General features: G+C 50.2%; 1 protein-coding gene across 2 annotated transcripts in view; it reads left to right on the top strand.

The window, feature by feature from the left end:
• Nucleotides 1-27,750, top strand: part of ADISSP (adipose secreted signaling protein) — a 238,133-nt gene that overhangs the window by 10,725 nt on the left and 199,658 nt on the right. Inside the window, exon 1 of one of the 2 annotated variants that reach the window (XM_050943482.1) lies at nucleotides 17,420-17,518. The exons of the other annotated variant lie outside the window; for it this stretch is intronic. The gene's annotated coding sequence lies outside the window, so the exon portion shown is untranslated. Of the gene's footprint in view, nucleotides 1-17,419; nucleotides 17,519-27,750 lie in introns of those variants that run through there. 2 annotated transcript variants of the gene reach the window in all.

The following is a 27,750-nucleotide window of genomic DNA, read 5'->3' as shown; positions in this document are numbered from 1 at the left end:
TCTAGGGCAGAAAATAATCCACTTTGAAAGAGGAAATACATTTTAAAACTTTTCCACTTTGCTTACCTACCTCAGTGCATATTTTCATCGGGTTTCGGCTCCTTCCTTGAGCCTCCTAACTGGAGAAAGCTGCAGGCTTTATAGCTTTTCCACTAATGCCACGCAAAGGCAGCTCTCCCCCGCCCAGTCGATTTATTTACCGTGTTAATCTTAGGGAGATGAGTGGGCGATTTTCATCATTAGCTTGTAATTTCAATCACAAACAAGGAGCTGGGGGTTCTGCCCTGCCTCATGCTTCAGGCACAAGACTGAGGATGAAGATCCTGCAGCCACAGTATAATTATCTATTTACGGCCGCACATCACCACAGTGTCCAGCCACCTGCATCCCTCCTTTGCAATACAAGCGGAGTTACCCATGCCAGGGCACGCTTCACTTCAGAATACTTGCTCTTACACTAGTGCAGCGTTGATGCTAAGATCCCTAGGCTCCCCACCCCCTAGGAAAAAATCTGAAGGTAACCAGCTCACAAGCTGGTCAATTCCTTCTCCACACCCATCATACCTAGCTTGCTAGTGTAATGATCCCCTTGCTTCCCACACAAATCATAAGCAGAGTTTGAACCTAGGACCTTCAATAGCACAGCACAGCCCAGCCCTCTACCATGTGAGCCGGGGGGGCAACTCCATTAGCTGGCAGCAGGAGGAAGCTTTCTCTTCCAGCCGACCAGCCACTAGAGGTGAACATGCTGCAAATCTGGCCAGCATGTTATGTCTGTATGAGCTTTAGGACCCACAAACACCCCCTTTGACAAGTTACGGTGCATGCACAGTGCTTTGCAGGGAACTGTAGGCTGAAGGGATGGGATGCAGCATGAATGCAAACCGTTGTCTCATCAAAGGCCAGTGCCCCCTATATTAACGGTGCTTAGGTAAGTCCCCTAATCAGTCTTCCCCAGAATTCTTATGGCATTGGAAAAAAAATTGCCTAAATTGCCCTTGTTAGGCAAAACATGTGTTAAGCATAGAATACACCACATTGATAGGTATTATGTGCACGATATTAATAGACTATACATTCTTATACAAGTGCTGGGAAGTTATGTTAACTGAATGTATTAGGCTCTTCCTACAATTCTGTTCACCACGTCACGTGTCCCACAACACTTCACAAAGCTGAAGTCGGCTTTGGCATTAGAAAATGGGACACTCGTCAAAGGCAAAAATACATTAATGTTCTGCCCTGGCACAAGCCGGGGAGATGCCTTCACGGACCAGTACCTGGAATGTTAGTACCCAACACAAAACTAAGGAAGGTCCAGAACAACAAGTGAAGGATCTGGGACAGCCGGGTGGGTTGGGTTTTAGTGATGTAGAGAGAGATCTGTACCTTGTAAAATCATCTTATAAATACTGCTCGCTGAAATGCACATCTTTGAAGCACACCTTCTGTGGAAGGCGAACACACTGAGAATTTCCTTCCCATGCCTCCTTTCCATATCGCACTGTTGTGTCTTTCGACAATACACTTGGCTCGGTTTGGTTATCTGGTCTCGAGTATTTTTAAGAATGAACTGCAAGTGCAGTCAAACTGGCCGCACCTTGTGGCGTTAATACCCTGATGAGCCCGGGTCAGGAGTGTCATAACTCTCCTACTCAGAATCTGAACCTTAGAGTTCAGAACATGAGAAGCTAGCATGAAACCTCCAAACTTAATTACCAGCTTGGATCTGATATCGCTGCCACCAGCCAGAAAAATTTCAGTGTCTGGCTCACTTTGGTCTCCCCAAAACCTTCCCTGGGGAACCCCCAAGACTCAGATGCCCTGAGTCTCACCACAAAGGGAAATAACCCACTTCCCTTCTCCCTCTTCCCCTCCAGGTGTTCCCTCCCTGGGTTCCTGGAGAGATATACAGATTCAAGCTCCGTAATTAAGTTTGGAGGTTTCATGCTAGCTTCCCATGTTCTGAACTCTAAGGTTCAGATATGAGTAGGATAGTTATGACATGGTGGCAAAGGTGGGATTTTTGGGTTTTCCATCTTGTATGTACCGTGTTATGTCCTCAGGAACACCCTCCAAGAACTGTTCCATTTGTATGAGGAGGTGTAGTTTGTCCAAGGATTTAACGTTGTTTCCTGATATTCAGGCCTCATAATTTTTCCCAACGTAGTAGGCGTGTCTGGGAAATGACACATCTGGTTTCCACTGTTGGGTTCTGAAACGCTGACGGGCATGATCCGGGGTTATCCCCATTCTGTATCTGGCCTTGGTTTGAAAAAGTTTATAGTCGTTCATTTTCTCCTTAGGCATTTCAGCCGCCACCTCTGCTAAAGGTCCACTGAGCTGTGGTCTCAATTCTACCATGTACTGGTCTTCAGGGATGCTGTACCCAAGACAGGCTCTTTAAAAATTTTCTAAGAAGGCCTCAGTGTCATCACCTGCCTTGTAGGTGGGAAATTTCTTGGGATGTGGAACCATAATTGGCGAAGGGTTGTTAGGATTGGCTGTGTTCTGTTGCTTAGCCTTTTCTAATTCCAGGGCCTGCCGTTGGGCTTTGGTGTTCATACCCTGATGAGCCCGGGTCAGGAGCGACTGGGATCAAACGTTAAAACTGACCATGTTTGGAATTTTATTTTGTTACCTTTCTAATAGTACATCTTTCACCTCCACCAACCCCCGTATCACCATGGTACCCTGGCACCTTAAAAGGCTGCAATGGAGACATTCAAAACCTCAGTAAGAAACCAAATGTCAGGATCCTCTGCAGCCCTCATCCTTACCCATCAGCTAGGAAAACAGGGGCACGTCTACACTGCAATAAGAGACCCACGGGGGAGGGTCTCAGAGCCTGGGCCCAGCCTGAGCATCTACACTGCTCTTTCTATCCCCACAGCCCGAGCCCCACGAGACTTGGTGCCGCAGGTTTTTCATTGCAATGTAGATGTACCCTGGAAGTCCAGGTTCCCCTTTCTGCCTCACAGACTGAGCTTAGCCTGTTTTGAGCACTCTGACTGGGTGACCCCTTCCGACTAGCCCAGTGGCCTGGCTAGCTGGCTCATCTGTGATCCTGCCTAAGACCTGGGACTTGCCTCCAGCGTTAACATTTACAGGGGAAGGAGACGGTTGCATCTCAAACAGGGAGCAGAGGTTTAGCTGAGCGCCATAATGAGCAGCCAAGTACAGTGATGAACAAAAACGAAATGACTCCTCCCCCATTCTAGATAACTGCACAGTGGATCCAGTGCCAGCTTTTCCCAGACAGGAGAGAAGGTGGCCATTTCAGCCAACGCAGTCGTCATTATTCATAAACAACAAGATCATCTAAACTCTGGTCCATTCAAATGTGTTTCACTGTGTCTGTGTGTTCTGAACTCAGGGCCGGGTCCAGCTTTTTTGCCACCCCAAGTGGCAAAGCGGGGGAGGGGGGGGGAATAAAGCCAATCCACAGCACCTCAATCGTGCCGCTTCATTCTTCGGCAGCAATTCGGCAGCGGGTCCTTCGGTCCCTCCCTTCCTCTTTGGCAGCAGCTCAAAGAGGAAGAGAGGGACTCGCCGCCAAAGACCCGGATGTGCTGCCTCTTTCCATTGGCCACCCCAGGCACCTGCTTCCTTCACTGGTGCCTGGAGCCGGCCCTGTCTGAATTACGAGGGCCCAACCTTACCCCAAATCACTGGCATTACATCCCTGGGCAATCACGTGTGTTTAGAAACATGCCAGCCAATCAGAGCAAGATTCTACTTTTCTATATCCCCCACCCCCCACCTCAAGGCATTTCACAAAGACTGATTGTTCTCCTGCCCCACACCTGTGGGACAATCACCTCGGCGTAACAGCTTGCAGAGTTCATGGACATTTCAGTCCATGGCTCGAAAAAAATCGCAAGCCACCTGCAAAGCAAAGGCCAGTCCTAGACTGGACAGGGAAGGAGCTGGTACAGACCTCGAGGGGCGATGCCCACCCTGGAAGCCCAGTGCCCCCTGCTTCTGGGAAGGGTGAGGGTGCTGGGATTCCTACCAGGGCATTCTCAAAAGACAGTGCACAACTGGCTACACCTTTCCTATCAGTCTCTGGCAAGGAGCTAACTCAGCCCTGGGCTCCTGTTTCATTGATGGAAGAGAAAATGATCCTTCTCTCTCTCACACACACACAAACAAAAAGGACTCCCTGGCAGTTTTGAAATGGGGGAGGGGTAGGAAATAGACAAGGGGTACAAAGATGTTTGATATTCTACCCTGTACTGTATCCCTCCTCTGCCTCTGTTTTCAGCTCCTCACCCCGCGCGAACAGCTCAAGTGCTCCGTACGGCTGATCACAGCCTTAGCCCAAGCAGCCACTAAGTGCAACGGACATAATTCTTGACTGTTACATGGGGCTCACAGCTGCAATGCAACTGCCCAGCCTCTTTCGCACTGCTGTAGCTTGGCAAAGATATAAGCAGCAGCAGCAGCAGTGAAGCCAGGCAGACTCAGCCTGACTACACGGCACTAGTTCATACTCAGAGGGTTTTCTTTGTCATCACACTGAGATACACAGTCGTTATATATAAACTGATGTTCTAGGCCTTTTATTTGACACTGGCAAGAAGGAAATTTGCCCTAGCAAGTAAACTGATGGTGTCAGGAATTAGTTAGCTGCATTGGGGGGAAGGATAGCTCAGTGGTTTGAGCAGTGGCCTGCTAAACCTAGGGGTGTGAGTTCAATCCTTAAGGGGGCCATTTGGGGATTGGTCCTGCTTTGAGCAGGGAGTTGGACTAGATGATCTCTTGAAGTCCCTTCCAACCCTAATGATTCTATGTTCACTCTCATCTTCACATCAGCCAAACTCAGTCTAAGTTTGAGAAAATATTCACAAAAAAGTGCCAACTCCTCATTTCACATCCAGCCTTAAGTTGAATGCACTAAAAGCTAGGGACACTGTTGGAGCCCTATGCAGATGCAAAATTTGGAGCTGCATCTGATTCACAAACACAGTCTACTAGGGCTCTAGACACAGGGACCCTTCAAAGTTGAAGATACAGATGCCACAGCCTAGTGTGGCAGCACAAATGAACAACAAGGGACAGGGAGCAAAGATTCTTCAGTTCTAGGTATGGCTCTATCCAAGTTCTTACGCCCTGCCCAGGGCATAGGAAGTGCCAGACTGGATCAGACTTGTGGCAGATAGAATCCAGTATCCTGTCTCTTGACAGTGACCAGAACTAGCTGCTTCAGAGTAAGGGTCAAGAAACCCCACAAGATTATGCCAACTTCCCCCTCCTCCATGCACATTTCCCTCCTAATCCCTAACAGTGAGAGATCATCTTCAAGCCCTGAAACAGGAGCATTAACTATTATTGCTCTGCATATTCTTGTTTTCCATATAAATGTCCAGTCCCTTTTTGTTGCTAAATTCTTAGCCTCAACAGCATCCAGTAGCAGTGGGTTCCGCAGGCTAATTATTCACCGTGTGAAAATTTGTTTCCTTTTATCAGTTTTGAATTTCCTGCCTTTTTTTTCCACTGAATGTCCCTTTGTTCTTGTGTTATGAGACAGAGAACAGACATTCCCAATCTACCTTGTGGAAGAAGGGAAAAAATTGACAAGGATTTGTAGGGGATCTTAATGCATGTCAGTCTGTTAGCAAGAGTAAGGCTAATTGTAACCCTAATGACGTGAGATTTGTAGAAGCGAGGATTGTGTGAGGCGAGTAGGAAAGAACTGTGTGAGAAGTTATCACGACCTTGCACTGATAATTAAATACGTAGACTGGCGCCCAACATGGGGCAAATAAGATAGCAGGATAGCCTATGTATAAACAAAATGCAGCTGTTGCTCATTATTGTCTGTATTATTGCTTGTTATTGTCTGTAACAAAGGTATAAATGCTTGCTGTAATTGTTTACCTGTTGAGAGACCTGTCCGGGCCTGGGGTGACCCAGTGTCCTAGGGCACTCCCTCCCTCTATTGCAATTGCTGGAGTTAGAATAAAGTATTTGATTTTGCTGCACCCAAACAAAAAAGCGAGAACTGAGTTTTTCTCCGACAATTTGGGGGCTCGTCCGGGATGGCAACGCCCACGGACCCACGGGCAGCTGCTACGGATCGTTCCCCTTCGAATCCCATGGCGCCACAATAGAGGTAAGAGACCTTTTGAAATCTCTATTGGGGTGTCGGAGGAGGACTGTCTGTGGGGACGTCTGTGTCCGTTGGGCTTACGCCATCTGAACTTATTGACTGTCCAGCAAGATCAGATGCAGAGTGGTATTGGGGGAAAGCCCCAATCAGGTTAGTTTATAGCAGTACTGGGAAACTGCTGGGTTGGCCAACAAGGTAATGCATAAGGTAATGCATTAGGTAATGCATAGTGAGATGCATTAGAGATGCACCGGTGCTGAGGGGTTTTTACCGCCTCAAGAGGGGTTGTTATACCGCCTCATGGTATTGGGTCCGGACATAAGGTACAGATGCATCGTGGTATTTGGAAATAAGGCCTTAGTGTGTGTACACTAGTGTGAGTGACTGTTACCGGAAGACGCCCAGAGTACCCTGTGAAGCGAAAGCTCGTGACCAGGACTACTCTAACGCAAGCCCGGTAACTAGTGGATCTTTAGAAGATCTGACCCACGGTGGGCTGACTCGGCCTGGCATCGTCTGGTGAGGAAGCTACCTGGGTCTAGGAGCATGTGTACCCTTCTTCTCTTCCCCTTTCCTTTTCCGTGTGGGCTACTGACAGTCTGATCATCTCACTGGATGCAATCAGAGTAAGTGGCGCCGTCTCCCAGAGACTAGCCGACGCTCTTTGCTGAAAGGAGGTGTAGGAGGGTCGTGGCCATCCTCGTTAGCCTCTCCTGTGTGAGTACCCTGTAGGGAGAGAGTCTTAGTTTATGTGCCGCTAGCGCGGACAGGGCACCCTCCCTGTGTGTGTAAGTGGAAAATGGGTGGGGGACAGTCTAAATATTCCAGCTCACCCCCTAAGGGTACCCCATCTTATTTCACGTACGTACATTATGGTCCAACAACCTGCAGGTATTTAGAGTATTGGAATCTTTACACGCGTGAAAATCCATCTAAACAATGCCCACTAGAAGGTACCTTCAATCTAAATAAGATCATACATCTAAGAGGAGCTTTTAATCACCAAAAAGCCTCTGACAGTGTGAGCAATTTGTCTATTGAGGAAAGGAATGGGTTAATTAGAAATTCAGCTTGGCCCAGAGATAAAGAGAAAGTTGCTCTGCGTTCAAGGTCAAGAATCAACGCAGATTATGCTAAGTACAAAGAAAAACTGCTTTCGGCCCCAGCTGGCTGTGAAAAAATATAGACAGAGGCAAACCAAAGGCAATACAAGTTACAGAACTGAGATAACATTTGCAAAGCTTAACTGTCCAGTGAGAACCAACAGAGTGCCTTTGTGACCCCGGAGCCGGTGTGGCTTGGTGACACCGAAGAAGCCACAGGCAGCCGACTTGGACTGGAATCTCTGAAAGAAACGCCGCAGGAGATTCCAGGGTGTAAAAGAACAGCCCTCCCAAGAGCGAAAGCATGTTGGAAATTCTGGACAAGCTGTATACAGGATAATCTCCCGTCTACCTCTCTCCCTTTTCTGAACGTTATACACAGACGTGGCCAGTCTGGACATGTGTGAGTATGAAAATGGCGTAGGGCCTGGGGCATTAATGTTTTTCCTGAGTGATGTGGGAGCGTTCCCAACATTCTCCATTGTTGTTTTATTAATGAAGCTTTAAAATTCAGTTATATGGTGTGTTTTCTTTATCTTCCCCCAACGTCCTGCAGTGTCAGCCTGATCACCTGACACAAGGGATAGATTGGTAGCAGAAATTTGTCACAGTTTGGTGAGCAATTGAGAGGAGGGGGAGCCCTGCAGAATTTACACTATCTATTTGTTTTACCCTTGTTTTTTTTATGTTTGCTTTGCTTGGTATTGTTGATGTTATATGTTAAGGAGTGCATGATTAAAGGAGTGCCCACTCTCAGCCGCAGTAAGTCTGAGAACTGGAGAGGGGTTTAGCATTCCTCTGTCCACTCTGGTTGACCGGGAAGGGTGGCAGGTGGATCTACCCCAGTTGTAGCAGGACTGGGGAATAGAGAAGTTGAAGAAAAGGGAAGAGATGTGTACTTGATAACTAGAATTGAGCAATTAAGAGCATAGATCATGAACCAGGCAGCAACTCAAACCTACGCCCAGGGCAAGTTGCAGGCCTTGAGATAAGACTTCCAGGTAGAAAAGGAAGCCCTGGCTAAGTAAGTACCAGTCCTTCAGGGACTTGTCAAAATGTAACCATTTGTGCTCAGCATACGCCATAACAGCAGTGTGTTTGCTACAAGAGGAAATTGAATAGTTAAACGCCAATGGGCCATGCGTTTCTGCCCAGGTGGCAAGCCTCACGAGGGAGGACTCAGGTAGTCTTATGGGTAAGAATGTTTAAGGGAAGAGACCAGGAGGGGTGGGGGCTAGTTGAGAAGCCCACCCTCCTAGCTAAACTGGTAGTGGAAGAAGTTGGTGCCCATGGAAGGGATGGTTCAGCAAGGAAAGCAGGATTGGGCCCAAGCGGGCAGGCAACAGACAGAGAGATTGCAAAACAGGTTGGAGAATTTTGAGGGTGTAGTGGAAGAAAGGAGTAAGTAAGTGTAAGCATGGGGATTTCAAATACCCAGGACAATACTTGAAATGGTGATTTGAGTTGATAAAAGTGGCTGTTGGGAGACAAGCAAGTGATTTAAGGGAGAGTGAGAAGTTAACTCTCTAGTTGCTGGAGGGAACAGCAGTTGAACTTTGTAAAATGCTAAAGAGGAAAGTTCTTGGTGTCTGTGAAATGTTTGTAAATAAATTCAGGCAAAGAAATTATTAGATTGCAATCATTTGGCTATAAACAATTTAGCTGAATTAGCTAAAGAAATATATACAGTGCTATGTCATTGAAATTTTATTAGGCTCTAAGGGGCACTATAAGTAGTGATGTTTTCTTTCAGTGTTTGAAAGCAGGAGTTAAAAGTAAAAAGCAATCAAAATTCTGGTAAAGTTAATTATGTCCCTTTTAAGGTAAAAATCTTTAAGCTGTGGATAGCTTTGGATCCAAAAGCAAGCCAGAAAGCATCTGTATTAATGCAAATTATCTAACTGATAAGGTAGAAGCCACTGAAACCTGGGTTGCCTATGAAACAAATACAAGGAAATATGGGGTAATTCCTCTGTTTTGCCTGAAATCAACAAGGGTATTTGTATATTTTAAGTGATGATTGACTGCCCAGAAGGGGTAGACCTCTGTTTTTTTTGTCTTTCAGATAATCAGAGAAAACTGATGCCAGCTGAACAGCATTCAACGTATCATGCATTTAGTGGCACAACAGGAATTATGTTTTGTGCTCTATGTCCTGTCTTGTGGTGTTTGTCTCGTGGCCAAAATTGTTGTGTTTAATAGTTTCATAGGATAGTCTAGTTAAAATCAAATAGAAGGGTTAAATGCAGATACTTGTTTTATTCAATTTTGGAATATAAAGTGTTTGGATAAATCAGGAGAATATGATAAACTAAAGTCTAATACATTTCCTTAAGTAAGAAAAAGAAATTTCATTGGCCAGATTGTTAATTAAAAAATTGTTGTTAAAATTTGCCTACAAACAGTCTTTGGAAGCAAGGACATGAAAAGTTAACCCACTCCCCATATTGTACATGGGATCCTTCTGGCTACCTCAGATTTCTAGCCAGAGGGCTGGGGATGGTGGGAAGCTATTGGACTAGAGGCTGTATTGAGTGAACTCCTCAAAGTGGGTGTGCTTGTCCTGGCTTGTTGCTCCAGAGCTCTGTATAAAGTTATTGTAGTGGAAGGGTATATGTGGCATACGTTGAATATTAAGACTAATGTACTGTATAACGGTAATGTTTATGTGTTCATGGTTGGGAAAAAGGTGTATGAGTGAAGAGTAGAAGTTTCCTTTGTAGGTTAAAAGAAGCCAAGAAGGGGAGAAGGAAAAAGAGCAGAATGAGTTAACTGGGAAAATATAGCTAATATGCTCAAGCTAAATATGAGACACTGACTCCATTCAAGGACACTGCTCACAGCTAAAACTTGGCTGACAACCAAAAAAAGGAAGGGGGGCTTGAATGTGCCCAAGCAGTTATGAGATCTGCAAAACACTGCCAGGCACTGGTTTCTTTTCTCACAGGTAAAGAAGCGTTACCCAAAGACCCTAGCAGCCCTGCCACTCCTTGGAACCAGGAGACTGGAGCAATGTATAGGTCCACCAACGAAAGACTGCTCTGGCTCCACGCTGGAAAGTCCTGCTGACTACAAACACCACTGTGAAGTGCCAAAGACTGACTGCTTGGACCCATGATTCTCACTGCAAAAAGACCCCTCCACCTCAGGAGAATTCTCCTACTGATGATTAGCCATTTCTCCTTCTAGCTCCACGGTGCCTTCTGGACAATAGGTAAAAAGTACAAGGTGAAGTGCTAGTAACCTCTCCCTTATCCACTGACAGATCTACTGTGCCTTTGAATTTTTCTAGAAGAATCAAAACCATTACAGGGTAATGTGCTGGTAACCTCTTCCCTGTAGGCTGATGAACCACGACTGCTTTGGGAAAGAAGAAGGAACACTCACTCCACTGAAATTGCCAAAGTCCAGGAATTCCTGACTAGAAAGGACATTAAGAACTGATCCTGGTGAAGAAACAAAGAATTATACACTGGCAGGAAGAAATTTGTGGGACCCTGCTTGGGAATGTGGTATTGATTGGATTTTGGGGTTTATTGTACAGGCTGTGCCCTGTGTTTTGGATAAATACTTCAGTATGTATTGCTGTCTCTAATTGGATTTTTAAATGATAAGTACTAAAGGCACTTTGTTGTCACTGTCTCTGCCACCTACTCCATTACACTATTACCCCTGTAATAAATCCAAATGCAGACAATGCCATATATTTGATAAAACCAATGACCAAGGCCTTCACACTTTAGTGATTTATTTAAAGATTGTTTGGGGGAAAAAAAAAAGAAAACAAAAAAAAATAGGAAAAATATTTTTTAAAGTTCAGGATATCCCATATAAGTGAACAATTGAGTGGAGAACAAATGGATCAGTGGAAATAAAGATCCATAATATTACTGCAAATGAACTCCAAAAATTTATAATTGGAATTGATGGGTTCCATAGTGAAGTAGATATGATGTCTATACCTGGAATTTGTACTGTGTTACATGAAAGAAGCCTTTATTGTTATTTGGTTACCCAATTAGTAAATAATCAAATGAATACCCAAAGAGTTTGTTCTGCCACTGGAAATTTTACTTATATTGAAACCATTCCAGTGACGAATAATGTAACCTGTACCTTATTGCAATACACCCTCTCCTATGCTATTAATGTCAATGCCTCTTGAAAGTACCTGAGATTAGTTAAAGGTATATAACCAACAGATGTGATATAGTACTACACCAAACAGATATGTATTAGGATATCAATGGATTGTGATTAATACAACACTAGGGGCTGCCATTAGATTAGCACAACAGAGGGCCTGGGTTATTTCCTCTGGAAGAAGAGGGACTTGACTGGATCCCTGTGGGATGGGGCCAATAGCGCAGCAGCCATTTGGAATATTTTTAAAAGCCAAGAACATGATGAGAAATCAGGCCAACTAGAAAAGGCCACTAGCCTTATTTCTGGAGCTCAGCTAACCCAAGTACAGGCTGGAGTTGGTGAGTTACATGTTATTTCCACCCTTAGTTCTATGACCCAGAAGTTACTAACAGAGATGGTATTGAATATCACTGAGGCTGGGAAGGCATTGCAGTGGGATCTAGCACGTTTGGAAATTCAGGATTTCCTGAATGACCAGCTGATGGCCATTCGGAGTGATCTTGAGCATCAGACTTGGCCCACTGCCCTTACAGACACATCAGGAGTACCATCTGATCTGTGGTCATGGAGACATATCTGGACACTTTCTGAGTGGAAGTGTGGACATTCACAGTGCTCCTTCCAAGCATTTGAACCGGATGGGAAGGTTTGGCTCCCACATACCAAATCCTGACGGGTCCATGGGAAGGATGCATGTGGGACTGGATTATCCACCAAGACATCTGGGAAATTAGACCACCTGGTATACCTAACTGATTTATAGTCAGTACCTCTAAAAAAAACACCTGATATTTTGTATAGGAATAGGGAGTCAATGGACATTTGGCTGTTAGAACCCCTGCAGCTTCAGTGTATTCATAAACTGAAGCCAAGGGAAGTTGTCACTGTTTATGATAATATTTGCTGGGAGGGTAGAGGACAAGGAACTATCCTGACAAGACAATTACTTTTCAAGCTAATGATAGCTGTATGTATGTTAAAACCACCACATTGCAAGATATACATTTTAATCTCATCACCACTGCAGACAATCATATTGTTTATTGGCCTGCAGATAGAATTTTGCAAGTAGCCCTTAGTTTAATTGGACCAGCTAAGTACCTAATCGATTTCAAAATTTGCTTTCATTGTTACCAGAGGTTCAAAGAATCTCTGAATTGCAAGGGCAAATTCACGTGCTTCAGAATATATATCAAGCTGAAAAAGAATGCCTTTCCTATAGCTTATAGAGTGTCTACTTTGTGTACTAAGTATAATGTATTATGATTTGTAACCAAAACTGTACAACAACCTCATCACATTATTGCTGTGGGAATATTATTGCTTGCATTGTTGTTAGTTAGTTTAAAATAATGTCATTGCTGTTGTAAAAGTCATAATAATAGTAATACCTTTCATGTCCATGCTAATCATTAATTGTCATTATATCCAGTGAAAACCCCTAAGGTTGAAACATCTGATGTAGAATCAGAAATCCATGGCTCAATGCAAATAGAGATCTGAGAATATCTGTTGTACTAGAAGTACAAAAAGGGGGAGTGTGGAAGAAGGGAAAAAATTGACAAGGATTTGTAGGGGATCGTAATGCATGTCAGTCTGTTAGCAAGAGTTAGGCTAATTGTAACCCTAATGACGTGAGATTTGTAGAAGCGAGGATTGTGTGAGGCGAGTAGGAAAGAACTGTGTGAGAAGTTATCATGACCTTGCACTGATAATTAAATACGTAGACTGGCGCCCAACATGGGGCAAATAAGATAGCAGGATAGCCTATGTATAAACAAAATGCAGCTGTTGCTCATTATTGTCTGTATTATTGCTTGTTATTGTCTGTAACAAAGGTATAAATGCTTCCTGTAATTGTTTACCTGTTGAGAGACCTGTCCGGGCCTGGGGTGACCCAGTGTCCTAGGGCACTCCCTCCCTCTATTGCAATTGCTGGAGTTAGAATAAAGTATTTGATTTTGCTGCACCCAAACAAAAAAGCGAGAACTGAGTTTTTCTCTGACAACGTCCACTAGACCATACAGACTCACGTCCCTTCTTTCATCATCTTTCCCAGGTAAACAAGACCAGGCTCTTCAGTCTTTCCTCATGAGAGGTTTTCTGGGTTTTTCCCCCAGTCCCTTGATTCTTCTATGAACTCCCCATCAGTGACCCCACTGAGAGGAGTCCTGTCACTGGCTTGTTAGGTATCCTCAGACAAGTCATGTCGCCACTTTGTGCCTCCCTTTCCCGCTCTGTTAAATGGGAATATCAATTCTGACCAGCTCCATGGGGTGAGGTTTGAAGTTTTCTGAGTAGACAGTTATTGGTCTGCGTGAAGTGGGTGAGTTTTACTGTTAGTATTGGCCCAGTTTTATTCTTTTGTATAGTAATTAGCTGAATATGCATCTAGACTCATTGATTTTAGGGCCGGAAGGGACCACTAATCTTTTAGAAAGGCAGACAGTTTTCATTCAAACTCTGCAAGTGAGGGAGAACCCCCCACATTCCCAGGTGTGTTGTTGCAATGGCTATATTACTGTCCCTTAACATTTGCACCCTGTCTCTTGTCTGAATCTGTCTAGCTTCAACTTTCAACAATGGGGCCATGTTGGACTAAAGGGGACAGGAAGGTCCGGGGGGGGGACCAGGGCAGATGAGGGGCAGCACAGCTGGGGGAATGGGAGAGGTGAGCTGCCCGGTAGGAAGGGGACGGGGGAAATGGAACAGAGGAGGAGGCAGGAAGGGGCCAGGGAGGAACGGGACAGGTGTGGGGGCGGGGCAGGAAGTACTGGGGGGGCACTGGGACGGGGGGGGCAGGAGGGGCCAGGGAAAAGTGGGAGGGGGTGGGGCACTGAGACAGATGTGGGGCAGGAAGGGACCCGAGCAGACGGGGGAGCGGGGCAGATGAGGAGGGTGGGGGGCCTGGTACCGGGGTGGGAGGGGCCGGGACAGGTGAGGGGGCGCGGCAGGCGGGGGGACGTGGTACGGGGGGGGATGGGAGGACCCGGGCAGAGCGCGAGGCTCTGGCCCCCACGCTCCCCGCGCGCTCAGCCCCGCAGCGCTGCCCAGAGCCCCGCGCCACCCGCTCTCCGGCTCGCGGGGCGGGGCCGACACGGCCCCCCCGCTCCCATTGGCCCGATTCCGGCCCCGCCTCCTCGCCCGCTCATTGGCCAGGGCTGTTCCGGGGCCCGGGAGGGCGCGAGGCGCCCCCCCAAGGGGGGAGGAGCGGGGAATCCCTGGGGGCGGTACCTAGAGGGAGGGGTCACCCAGGGGGCGGGGCCATGGGTTCGGCATGGACCGAAGAGGAGCACGAGGGGCGGGACTCTGAGTCTGTGACTGGCACCCAGGGCTCCCCCCATGGGCTTCCCTGGGACCCCCGTGTGCTGCTGGGGGCCCCACTGCCTGCGGGCTGGGCCCCGCCCCACCCACTGCCCATCCCCCTTCCAGCCACTTCCCATCCCCCTTTCTGCCCCCCCATCCCATCCCCACCCCCTTCCTCTCCCCGGCCCCCGCTGCTGAATTCACACTGAGCTCTGACCGCGGACACTGCGACCGCGCTCCGAGCGTGTCCGGTCCGGAAAAGACCGAGTTGTCTGTCCCTGCTGAGGTGTGTCCTCCCCTGTGCGGGCAGGTGCTTTACCTCCACCTGGGCACAGCTGTGCCCGTCTGCCTCTCCCTGGGCGCTCAGCCCCCGCCCGCCCCACACAGCGGCGCTGTCTCTTGCCGTTTCTGCTAGATGTACGGAGCAGGGGGGGGAATCCAGCTTTTCCCCAAACCCCAACATCCTGATTAATTCATGATGTGCCCCCCTCCCCCACAACCTCTGCCCACCCCCCAAACACCAGCTGTGATCCCGGGGCCCAAACATCCGATGGCCCCAAACCCGCACCCGATCCGCTGCCTCCCACCCTCCAACACAGCTCACTGCTTTCTCCCAGTCCCTCAAATCGGCGCTGCCCCCCCCAACACCGGTCTGCCCCCACCCACCCCCAACATCGGGTCTGATCCCAGGCTTCCCTTCTGGCTTTACGATCGAGGAAAGTCAGTCCTGGGGTGGGGGTGTGAACCTTTCCGAGACTGTGTCCCGTTAACATGCAGGAGGCTACAAGTCCCCCGCGGGGCCAGTGGCTGCAGGACATGATGGGACTGGTGGCCGCTGCGGGTGGGGGCCGTGCGTGGAGGGGCAGAGGACCCGGGCTGCGGTGGATGGGGACGATGGTTCCCCCGAAGGGACCGAGCCTCCCTGTCTTCCCCAGCTGCAGTTCCACAGGGCCGGGCTCACGAGCCACTTCTCCCCGGGCCAGAGCGCGGCTGCCTTTTTCCAACCCCTCATTTGTGCGGGTGCCGGCGGAGCCTTGTCATGAGGCTGTCGAGCTGGTCAGTGCAGGGACAGGCTCGGCGTCCCGGGTTGTTGAGCTTGGTGTGAGGAAGGGATCGGAGCTACTTCTGGGCCCGAGAGTGCTCCTCCCCCACTCCCCTTCCCCCCTTCCTCACTCCTGGACCGAGCTGACCAGCTCAGGGCCACCTGGAGCTCCCGCAGGGGCAGGTGGCCGGGGAAACACCTCCGGGGTTTCCCCACCTCGAATGCAGCGCGGGGTTGCTGAGCCCTGCCCCTCGGGGCCTCGGTCTCGTCGGGGCAGACTCGGCCAATGGCACGTAGGTACCCGGCCGCCTGCGTGTTGGCTCTCGAAGGTAACGCACTGCGCGTGCGCGTGTGTTCGAGTGTAGGGCCCACGTGCTGACATTCCGCTCCCTGCGATGTGATCCTTGCTAGCGCTCTCAGGCCTAGCGGGGTGACTCAGGGCCATGGTGGAGCCGTCGGTCCACCCGCCGGAGCATCATGACCAGCAGTTATAAATGGAACAGCCCTGGCCAGTGAGCGGGCGAGGAGGCGGGGCCGGGTCGGGCCAATGGGAGCGGGGGGGCGTGTCGGCCCCGCCCCGCCCCGCCCCGCCCCGCGAGCCGGAGAGCTGGTGGCGCGGGGCTCTGGGCAGCGCTGCGGGGCGGAGCGCGGGGAGCGGTGAGTGTCCGGGCCGGAGCCTCGCGCCCCCCCCCCCCCCAACCCCCTGGCCCCTCCCCCGTTCCCTTCCCGCCCCACTCCCCCACTTTCCCCTGGTCCCTTCCCACCCCCCCACCTGCTCCACCCCCCTGGCCCCTTCCTACCCCGCTCCCCCGTCTGCTCCGCTTACTTCTCGCCCCACATGTCCCAGTGCCCCGCCTCCCCACCTGTCCCAGTGTCCCCCCAGCGTGCTCCTCCCCCCTCCCCTGCTCTAACCCCCGGCCCCTCCCACTCCGTGCGCCCCCCCTCCTCATCTGCCCCGCTCCCCCGCCTGGTCCGATTCCTCCCTGCCCCTGCCCCTTCCTACCCCGCCCCCTCACCTGCCCCGGCACCACGGCCCTCACCCTCCTCGTCTGCTCCGGTCCCTTCCTGCCCCACATCTGTCTCAGTGCCCCCCCTACTTTCCCCTGGCCCCTTCCCGCCTCCCCACCTATCCCAGAGCCCCCCCCCCCGGTGCCTTCGTGCCCCGCCCCCACACCGGTCCCATTCCTCCCTTGTCCCTTCCTGTCTCCTCATTTGTTCCATTTCCCCCCTCCCCTTCGTACCTGGCTCCTCACCTGTCCCATTCCCCCAGCCCCTTTCTATGCAGCCCCTCATCTGCCCTGGTCCCCCCCAGCCCTTCCTGTCCCCTTTAGTCCACAACAGCTGCCCCTCATGTCATGCCCCCTTCCCGGTCCCTCCTGCCTCAGTCCATCCCCACTGCCCCCGCCCTCTTCCTATCCCCACCTGCCCCGCCCCAGGCCTCCTGCTCCTGCCCCATTTGCACCAGTCCCCTTCCTGCCTCGTCCTAGTCCCCAGCTCCCCTCTGACCCCTTCTGCCCTGCTGCCCCCAGTTCAGTGTCCTGCCTCAGCTCCCCTCTTCTCCTTTTTGTGATTGCCTCTGTAATGCCCTGACTCTCCTTCTCCCCTTCCTTCTCCTCCTCTCCGTCCCACCCTTCCCTTCCCCGGGCATATGTGGGGAGGGGAGTTTCCCCTGTTACCCCAAGAGAAACTCTCCGTCTCTCTCCAAGGCAGGGTCGGTTTGCCTGCCTGCCGCGGGGTCGCTGGCTGGCCGCTGGGAGAGGCCGCTGGAGAGTGGAAGGCAAAGCAAAGTTCACGCTGCAGCCTCCGGTGAGAATGCAGAAGTGTGACCGCCAGCCCTGCTCTGTAGCTGGCTAATCTGCTCCCTTGTCGCTAGTGGGTCTCTCCTTTCGGTCTGTTCCCTGCCCCTTGCGGGTTCTGCGCGCAGCCGCTGGGCTGGAACAGGAGCTGTGCTGAGCCTGGCTTGCCTGGGAGCTTCTCTCTTCGCAATGAATAGAGCCCTGGCAGGGAAATGTCTGTTCAGCTGCTGGGACGGTAACTCCTGTGCGGGGGAAGGAGATATGAGAGAGCTGTGAATGCCTCTGGGGCGCATGGTGACCTCTCCCCCAATATATTACTAGGTATTAAGGTCTCATGGTATGTTTCTGGGTAGCCTGGCTGTAGAAGTGCTGGGGTGAGGGTGTGATGAGAGAGGGTTAAATGGAAAAGATTAGGAATTCTGGATCATTTAGATACCTGAGATACAGGGAACGCTGGATTTGAAGCCAGTGGGATTGGTGGTAGACATGGCTCAAAGCAGAGTCTGTGTAGAAGAGGTGAGACTCCTGCGTAGGTAGGAGTTATGGCATTTAGACAATGCTATCAGCACTCAAATTCTGCGACCTTACCGGTGAGTCTGGGGCGTGAACCCTTAGCTTCTGCAGAATCCAAGCTTTTAGTCTTTTGTTTTGTTTTAAATAGCCCAACTTTTCCAGGGCGCTCAGCTCCAGTGGAATTGGTGGGTGCTCAGTGGCTCTGAAAATGGTGCCATGTGTTTCTAGCCCTTCTTGATAGAAAGAGAAATTTCCCAGCATGACCTGATGTGGGGCCAGCTGTCTGAATCTGTTGATGGACAGCTCTGGGGCACCTGGTGCTGCTCAGGGCTCTGCTAAGGAGCAGCAGAGAAGTGGAGAAGACCCTAGTGATTTTCACTGCAGCCTTTGGGGGAACTTAATGTGTGGCTGTGAAACTGACAAAAATCATGTCAATTTCATGCTTCCCACAGCTCTGAGCTGCTGCAGAGGCTGGTAGTGGAGGTGTGTGGGAGGAGGGAGGAGCTGCCCAAAATATGGAGCCTGGGGGAAGGTAGAGTAGCAGACACCCTACCATGCAGCAGCCTCAGGAGGGGTAAGAGAGCAATTCTCCCTTCTGGCAGCTGGGAGGGTGTGGGTGTGTGTGGAACAAGAAACAGAGCCCTTGAACAGTATGCAGGGACTGCACCCTGAAGGGAGTCTTAGCACCCACTGCCATCCCAGCAGCTGGAGATGAAAGGGGAACTTCTCACCAGGACCCTCCCATGTGTATTTTTTCTGGCTTGTCCCTATCTGAAACCTTCCAAACCCTAGGCTGAACCTCAGCGTCCTCCTTCCCATGTGCTCAGTGCCACAAAGGGGTGTCTGTCGGAGCTGCCCATAGAACTCAGGAGTGCTGGCTCCAGCCTCATCCTTCAACCAGGCCGGAGGGAAGTTTGAGGAAGGGGGTTGGTGGACAGGGCCGGCTTTAGGCCTATTCCACCAATTCCCCTGAATCGGGACCTGCGCCTAAGAGGGCCCTGCACCCAGTGGGAATCCCTTCCCTGGCTTGAGGCGCCTTTTTATTTTTTACTCACCTAGCGGCACTTTGGGTCTTCAGAGGCACTTCAGCGGCGGATCCTTCACTCTCTCCAGGTATTCAACGGCACTTCAGCGGCGGGTCCTTTGCTTACTCTGGGTCTTCGGCGACACTTGGGCAGCGGGTTCTTCAGCACCACTGAAGACCTGGAGCGAGTGACGGACCCACCGCCGAAGTGCCGCCAAAGACTCAGAGCACCGCCCGGTGAATAGAAGCCCCACGTGTTTTTTTACATGTGTGGTTTTTTTTAAGTCATCCCTGCCAGGGCCCCACACTTCCTAAAGCCGGCCCTGTTGGTGGAATCTGGGTAGCATGTGGGTGGATTAATGCTCCCCCAGAGGTTTGAGGGTATAAAGGCTAAGTACTGTCCATGAAAAAGAGATGCTTCAGTTGTTCAGCAACACCTTGTTGTATGGTCTAGCATACATCACAATCTGGAGGTGGGGCCGGGATCGGGCCAATAGGAGCGGGCAGGGAATGGTGAGGGCGGGGACGGAGCCTCACGCTCTGCCTGCCCCCCATCCCTTCCCGTCCCCCCTGCCTGTCCCAGCCCCCCCTTCCCCTGTCTCCTTCCCTCCCTGCCCACCTGTCCCAGTGCCCTGCCCCCCACCTTCCCCTGGTCCCCCTATCCTCTTTCCACCCTCCCGCCGCCACCCACCTTCCCTCAATCCCCCTGGCCTCTTTCTGCCCCTCGTCTGTCCCCTTCCTCCTGCCCCCTCATCTGTCCCAATGCCCCACCCTCACCTTCTCCCAGCCCCTTCCTACCCCCACCCTGCCACCTGTCACAGTACCCTGGCCCCTTCCTGCCCTGTCCCCCACCTGTGCCAGTCCCCCCAAGCCCCTTCCTGTCCCGTCCAAACTGCCCCCATCCCCCTCCTGCCCCTTCATCTGTCTCATTCCCCCAACCCCCTTTGTATCCCGCCCTGCCACCTGCTCTGGTCCCTTCGCACACCCTCACCTGTCCCATTCCCCCCAGCACCCTTCTATGCCGCCCCCCCCAGCTGCCCTGCCCCCTTCCTACCCTGCCCCCTCATCTGCCCTGGTCCCCCCCAGCCTCTTCCTGCCTCCTTTAGTCCACTCCAGCTACCCCCGTCCCCTCATGTCATGCCCCCTTCCTGTTCCCACCAGCCCCAGTCAACCCCCACTACCCCAGCCCTCTTTCTACCCTCACTTACCCTACCCCAGCCCCCCAGCTCCTGCCCTGTTTGCCCCAGTCTCTCAAAGGTTCAAAACCCCTAAGGCTGGCTTTCATCGATTCTAAAGCCAGAAGGGACCTGTGTGATCAGAACTGATATTGGAAGCAGGGGTGGGAGCAGAAAGAACTGATATGAGAGGGAACAGCTCTGATTTTAGGGAGTGGGGGAAGGAAGTGACGTACGTCGGGGAGGGGAAGGCAGGCAGCAGATCTGATGAGGGGTTGGGGGGCACATTGGAGGTTTGAGCGGGGATAATTGTTGGTCTTGGGGATGGGCAGATGTTGTGGGGAAGGGGGCACATAATGAATTCATTAGAATGTTGGAGTTAGGGGGACACCTGGAGTCCCCCTACTCCATACATTTGGCAGAGTTCACAACACAGCCCATGGCTGTATGGGGCGGGGGCTGAGCACCCCGGGAGAGGCAGACGGGCACAGCTGTGCCCAGGTGGAGGTAAAGCACCTGCCCGCACAGGGGGAGGACACACCTCAGCAGGAACAACTCGGTCTTTTCGGGACATGCTCGGAGCCCAGTCACAGTGTCCGTGGCCGAGAGCTCAGTCTGAATTCAGCACAGGGGATGGGGACAGGAAGGGGGTGGGGAGTGGGCCCAAGGATGTGGTTAGGCCAAGGGGGCAGTGAGTGGGGTGGGATCCAGCCCCTAGGCAGTGGGGCCCCCAGCAGCACATGGGGGGATGTCATAACCTGATAGTTAAGGGTTAATGTCTCTTTTACCTGTAAAGGGTTAACAAGCTCAGTGAACCTGGCTGACACCTGACCAAAGGACCAATCGAGGGACAAGATACTTTCAAATCTTGGTGGAGGGAAGTCTTTGTCTGTGCTTTTTGGGTTGTTCTCTCTTGGGATTAAGGGGAGCCAGTTGTGCAACCAGTTTTCTCCAATCTTTCTGAAATGGTCTCTCATGTTCAAAATAGTAAGTAATAACTAGAGGGTGGAATAGTCTTTTTGTTTGTTTATTTGCAAACATGTATTTTGCTGGAAGGATATTTTACCTCTGTTTGCTGTAGCTTATATTTAGGCTAGGGGGGAGGTAGTCTCTCTAGTCTATGTAAAGCTGAGACCCTGTGTCAAGGTGTTATTCCCACTTTGAACTTCAGCGTCCAGAAAGTGGGGACCTGCATGTACCCTTCTAAGCTTAATTCCTAGCTTAGATCTGATAATGCTGCCACCAACCAAAATATATTGTTTGGTACACTTTCTGTCCCCCAAAAACCTTCCCTGGGGAACCCAATACCCAAATCCCTTGGGTCTTACAACAAAAAGGAATAAACCATTCCCCCTCCTTCCCCCTCCCAGATTTTCCCCTCCCTGGGTTACCCTGAGATATACAGTGATCCAAACTCCTTGGATCCTAAAACAGAGAGGAATTAACCTTCCCCCCCCCTCTCTTTTCCCCCCACCTATCCCTGGTGAGTTCAGACCCAATCCCCTTGGGTCTTACACGAGGAAAAAAAATCAATCAGGTTCTTAAAAAGAAAAGCTTTTAATTAAAGAAAGAAAAATTAAAAATTCTCTCTCTAAAACCAAGATGGAAAATGTTTACAGGGTCTCAGCTTTACATAGACCAGAGGGACTCCCTCTCCCCTAGCCTAAGTATAAGTTACAGCAAACAGAGGTAAAATATCCTTCCAGCAAAATACATGTTTGCAAATAAAGAAAACAAACATAAAGACTACTCCACCTTCTATCTAGTTAGTACTTACTATTATGAACATGAGAAACTGTTTCAGGAAGATTGGAGAAAACTAGTTGCACAACTGGCTCCTCTTAATCCCAAGAGAGAACAAAGAACAACCCAAAAAGCACAAACAAAGACTTCCCTCCACCAAGATTTGAAAGTATCTTGTCCTCTGATTGGTCAGGTGTCGGCCAGGTTCACTGAGCTTGTTAACCCTTTACAGGTAAAAGAGACATTAACCCTTAACTATCTATTTATGACACCCTGTAAACATTTTCCATCTTGGTTTTAGAGAGAGAATTTTTACTTTTTCTTTCGTTAATTAAAAGCTTTTCTTTTTAAGAACCTGATTGATTTTTTTCCCTCGTGTAAGACCCAAGGGGATTGGGTCTGAACTCACCATGGGTAGGTGGGGGGAAAAGAGGGGGGGTACATTAATTCCTCTCTGTTTTAGGATCCAAGGAGTTTGGATCAGTGTATATCTCAGGGTAACCCAGGGAGGGGAAAATCTGGGAGAGGGAAGGAGGGGGAATGGTTTATTCCTTTTTGTTGTAAGACCCAAGGGATTTGGGTCTTGGGTTCCCCAGGGAAGGTTTTTGGGGGACAGAAAGTGTACCAAACACTATATTTGGGTTGGTGGCAGCGTTATCAGATCTAAGCTAGGAATTAAGTTTAGAGGGGTACATGCAGGTCCCCACTTTCTGGACACTAAAGTTGAAAGTGGGAATAAGACCTTGACAGGGGGGAGTCTTGGGTTCCAGTAACAGGCTCACACAGTCCCACCCCTCAGGCTCGTCATTGGTCCATCCCTAACCCATTGCCCCCCCCTGCCCAGGTGACCCCCCTAGGCTCAAAGGTTCAACCATCCTAGGACTGGCTTTCATCAATTGTAAAGCCAGAAGAGACCCCTGGGATCAGAACTGATGTTGAAAGGGTGGGTGGGGGCATAACGAGTGTTGGGTGGGGCAGCGCTGATTTTAGGGACTGGGAGAAAGCAGTGAGGTGTGTTGGGGCGTGGGAGGCAGAGGATCGGATGCAGGTTTGGGGGCCCATCGGATGTTTTGGCCGGGATTACTGTTGGTGTTTTGGGAGTGGGCAGAGGTTGTGGGGGAGGGGGGCACATAATTCATTAGAATGTCGGGGTTTGGGGAAAAGCTGGAATCACCTTACTCAGTACCTGATTTACCATGGCAGGGGCCCACGGTCCAAGGGTCTTCCCCCACCTCTTTCCCCAGTGTGCTGAGTTCCCTCCCCCCACCCCCTGCTGCCGATCAGCTGCTTGCCTGGAGGAGGGGGGGGAGAAGAGTGGAGCCTCAGCACCTCACCGCTCCAGGGAGAAGAAGTGGCGGGGTCTTGGGGAAGGGGCTGGAATTGGGGCATACCCCCTCCAGCCCCTTTTGTGAGTACCCCCATGACCCCAGACCACACCCCCAGCCCTACGCCCACCCTGACCCCTGCACTCCCTCACACCTCCCCAGCTCCCCCACCCACATCCCCACCCCCATCCTGAGCATCAAATGGGATCTCCTGCACCCCCCCCCCAGTTCCCACCTGCACCCCTTGCACCAAACAGGAGCTGCCCTGGGTAAGCGCTCCACACCCCAGCCTCCTGCCCCAGTCTTGAGCCCCCTCCCTCACCCTAGCTCCTGGCCAGACCCCGCACCCGAACGTTTTTTTACAATATTTGGAAAGATCATTAAGTGGTCCGTCAAGACTCTCTGCGAGTTTCAAGTGGTCTGTGGAAAAATAAGTTAGACTACAAGAACAATCAAGGTACCTCACTTTATTTTCATTTACCTGCTATTACTTAGAGGAGGAGGAGGAGGAAGAAAAAAAGAATGAAAAACGAGAGCAGGGGGAGATAAGAGAGAATGTTCTTTTTCTTGGCTGGGTCCCAAGGAGGGCCCCCAAATATGAAGCTGAGCACAGGGGGCCCCACTCACTCTAAATCTACCACTGGATGTCACATCACCTGGGCTGGGGATACTGTGTCAGCTGATCCCCACAGTCTCCAACCTACCAGGACAGTACAGCCCCGAGCTGCAGGCTGGGATGAAGAGGTCTATCAAATGCGTCAAGTTGTGGCACCATGGCTAGAGCAGCAGCTGAGGAGTCAAGAGGTCTGGTCTCATCCCAACTCACCATGAACTTGGAAATGTCATAGAATCATAGAATATCAGGGTTGGAAGAGACGTCAGGAGATCATCTAGTCCAATCCCCTGCTCAAAGCAGGACCAATCCCCAACTAAATCATCCCTGCCAGGGCTTTGTCAAGCCCGGCCTTAAAAACCTTTTAAGGATGGAGATTCCACCATCTCCCTAGGTAACCCATTCCAGTGCTTCACCACCCTCCTAGTGAAATAGTGTTTCCTAATATCCAACCTAAACCTCCCCCACTGCAACTTGAGATCATTGCTCCTTGTTCTGTCATCTGCCACCACTGAGAAGAGCCGAGCTCCAACCTCTTTGGAACCCCCTTCAAGTAGTTGAAGGCTGGTCTCAAATTCCCCCTCATTCTTCTCTTCTGCAGACTAAATAAGCCCAGTTCCCTCAGCCTCTTCTCATAAGCCATGTGCTCCAGCCCCTTAATCATTTTTGTTGCCCTCCGCTGGACTCTCCCCAAATTGTCCACATCCCTTCTGCAGTGGGGGGACCAAAACTGTACGCAATATTCCAGGTGTGGCCTCACCAATGCCACTTCCCTCGATCTGCTGGCCATGCTCCTACTAATGCAGCCCAATATGCTGTTTGCCTTCTTGGCAACAGCGGCACACTGTCAGAGAAGAAAGAAGCCTTGTTGAATGCAAAGGAAGAACTTTAACAGAAAAGTGCTAATTTCAAAGCCAGTGGCCATTGTGTGTGATGACTGGAGGTCAGAGACTCAAGGCGCGTTCCCCATTCACCATCACCAAAGGAAAAGCCCTCGTGGGTAGTGAAACTGTCTGCTTGTTTTTTATGAGAAGAAGTGGTAAGAATGTCCTGCCTCTTTGGAGTGTTTGGACTCTGACAGGGAAGTGCACTAGATACAAAGCGGAGATCCCCAGACACAATCCGGGTACTCTGAAAAGACTTTGGGGAAACTGGCTGTTTATTACATCACTGCTGCCGTTTGGAATTACAGACTGTGACTCACCTGTGCATATAGTTTACCTACTTTTCTTAGCTAATAAACCTTTGATTTACTATAGAATTGGCTGGGGTAAGTGACTGGTCTCTTGGGACTGGGATCAACTGATGCAGTGTGGATTTTTAAGTGACCTTTTATCAGGAGTGCAAGTAGGGCAGTGCCCTCCAGTACACAGTACCGGCAAGAGATTTTTAGCAGGTATGAAGTACCGGAAAGCCTTGGGGCTAGGGCCTCCTCCAGAGGGGAGTGGGTGGGGCTACGCTCTGCTCCTTAAAGGAGCAGAACACAGCTAGGGAGGGCATTCATTCTTTACATGGCTTTAACAGCACAATACATATGCTAACAAACTTTAAGGCTTTGTTTAAGTTTGTTAGCATATGTATTGTGCTGTTAAGTTGATCAGGAGTCCTCAAGAGGGGAGGGGTGGGGTGGATGGAAGATGTTTAAATAGTGGTTTTGATTCTGTTTCTCTCCATTGGTCTGAATTATTTATCCATGAGATCCATACTGCATCACATCAAGTCCAAATCAGTAGAGGAACGCCTGTGCTTGCACTGACCAGAGGATGTTTGGATTCTGATGTCAGCCCAATTCTGCAGCCTGACAGGAATCAGGTGGTGTCCCCAGTGTGCATAGAATTCTTCTTTGCAGCCAAACTAGTCTAACATGCATTTTGTTAACTGGAACTGGAGCAGCAAAACAAAGAAAACAGATGCCTTGTTTTCCAGCTTTGTGAGAGAGAGAACTAGAAGTGAAGATTATAATGCTGGACACTGATGGCCTTAAACCAGCTGCCTCTGGAATCTGCCAAGAACGTTGCTGAAAATAAGTCTTAGCTCCGGCGAGTAACCTATCACACATCTACTCACCTTTATTCGAATGAAGCTCCTTCTGATCTGACAGCTCAGGCATTGTCAATATCACCCAGAACAATTTACAAATTGGACCCTAATCTTGTAAACCCTCAATCGTTTGATCAATCCCACTGAAGACACTGGGACTATTTGCATGACTATGGACCACTTTTGTGGGCTCGTAAGCGTTTCTGGAGTCTGTTCCTATAAAGGAAGTTGAATCCTCCATTGAAATGCAGTGTTTAGGTACAATACCCTAAAGCAGGTTAGGATACAGGTCTACATAACATTTGTCTTTTAATAAGTCATACATATGAGTCTATATGCAGAAATGGCTCCTCACCCAACTCCCATGTTCCATATAAACAGACTGAATTCTACACGTGGGGGGAAAGTGAGTAGTTACACATGTTGATATTTATATATACAAAGAGGGTTGTCAGAGGGGACGGGGAGAGCTTGGGGGCCCTGGGCTGGGGAGGAGTCACATGAAGGGTCACGTGCCCCCTCTTGTGTACCTCCCATGAGTGCAGTACCAGGAAGAAACGATTTCTGCTTACACCTCTGCCTTTTATCACAGTGTCCGGTTTGTCTGGGTGGCAAGGTAGACTGGAGAGTCTGAGAGGACTGTCTGTGACTCCAGGATAAGACTGGTACAGTGATCCAGGTGTGCACATTGGTCACTGGCTTGGTGAAATCTATCTACAGAACGCACCACCAGCTTGAGGTATCTGCCTTTTTCTGCCAGCCTGGCCTGAGGTCACGAGCCACTCCAGACACCGGGACATGTCTCCTCTTGGGGGCTGGCCTCAGCAACTATAAAAGCCTGTTGTATCAGCCAGGGAATTTGGAGGGGTTGTGAGGATTTTCTTCTATCTTTAAATTCCGTAGTACAGTGCTCATACGCAACCCTACAACAACAACAAACCAGTGTGTATAACCCAGCATGTAGGAGTGAACCTAAAACAACAAACCAGTGTGCACAGCCCAGTGCTTGTGAGCAACCCTACAATAACAAAGCGTGTATAGCTCAGCACTCGTGGGCAACCCTGCAAGAGCCAATCAGCCTGCAGAACCCAGCACTCATGAGTGACCCCTGCGATAAACCAGCGTGCAGTGTCTACCGCTCGTGAGTCATGCTATCTCAGGTTTTTAGCTCACGTAGCGCCAGGGCCGGCTCCAGGCACCAGCCCAGCAAGCAGGTGCTTGGGGCAGCCAAAAACGAGGGGCAGCACATCCAGTTCTTCGGTGGCAATTCAGCGTGGGTCCCTCACACTCTCTCAGAGCGAAGGGGCAGCCACCAAATTGCCGCCGAAGACTGAAGCGGGGGCAGTAGAGCTGATCGCGATCATGACTTTTTTTGTTTTTTTTTTTTTGTTTTTTTTTTTGCTGCTTGGGGCAGCAAAACCCTGGAGCCGGCCCTGCAGAGTGCTTGCTGTTACAGACATGAGCACTGCCTACTTTACACCAGACAAATGCATTTTAATTTTTACTATAAAAGCAAAGTCTCCTGCTCTCATAACTACACGATTCTCAGCCTTTGGGTATATTTTCTGCTTGGAGAGGAAGTGGGAGGGGGGCCTATTGCATGTATTAACATGATTGCAGGGCTCAAATAGATCCCAGGGAATGGAATGCAGCTGCAAGCCATTAGCAGTGGCATAGATTTGCATAGTCAGTTAGTGCCTGATACTGGTTTTGTTTTCCGGCAGGCAGCCTCCCTGCAATGGGAACTTCCTTTCAGATGGACGAGCTCTGATTTCTAACGACTTGTAAATGGTACGTGTGATGGGTTGG

This window comes from Gopherus flavomarginatus, chromosome 3 (genome assembly GCF_025201925.1).
Source record: "Gopherus flavomarginatus isolate rGopFla2 chromosome 3, rGopFla2.mat.asm, whole genome shotgun sequence".
In the NCBI taxonomy this organism is placed as follows: domain Eukaryota; kingdom Metazoa; phylum Chordata; order Testudines; family Testudinidae; genus Gopherus; species Gopherus flavomarginatus.
The sequence above is the reverse complement of the archived record's forward strand: the minus strand, read 5'-3'. Positions and strand labels throughout refer to the sequence as shown.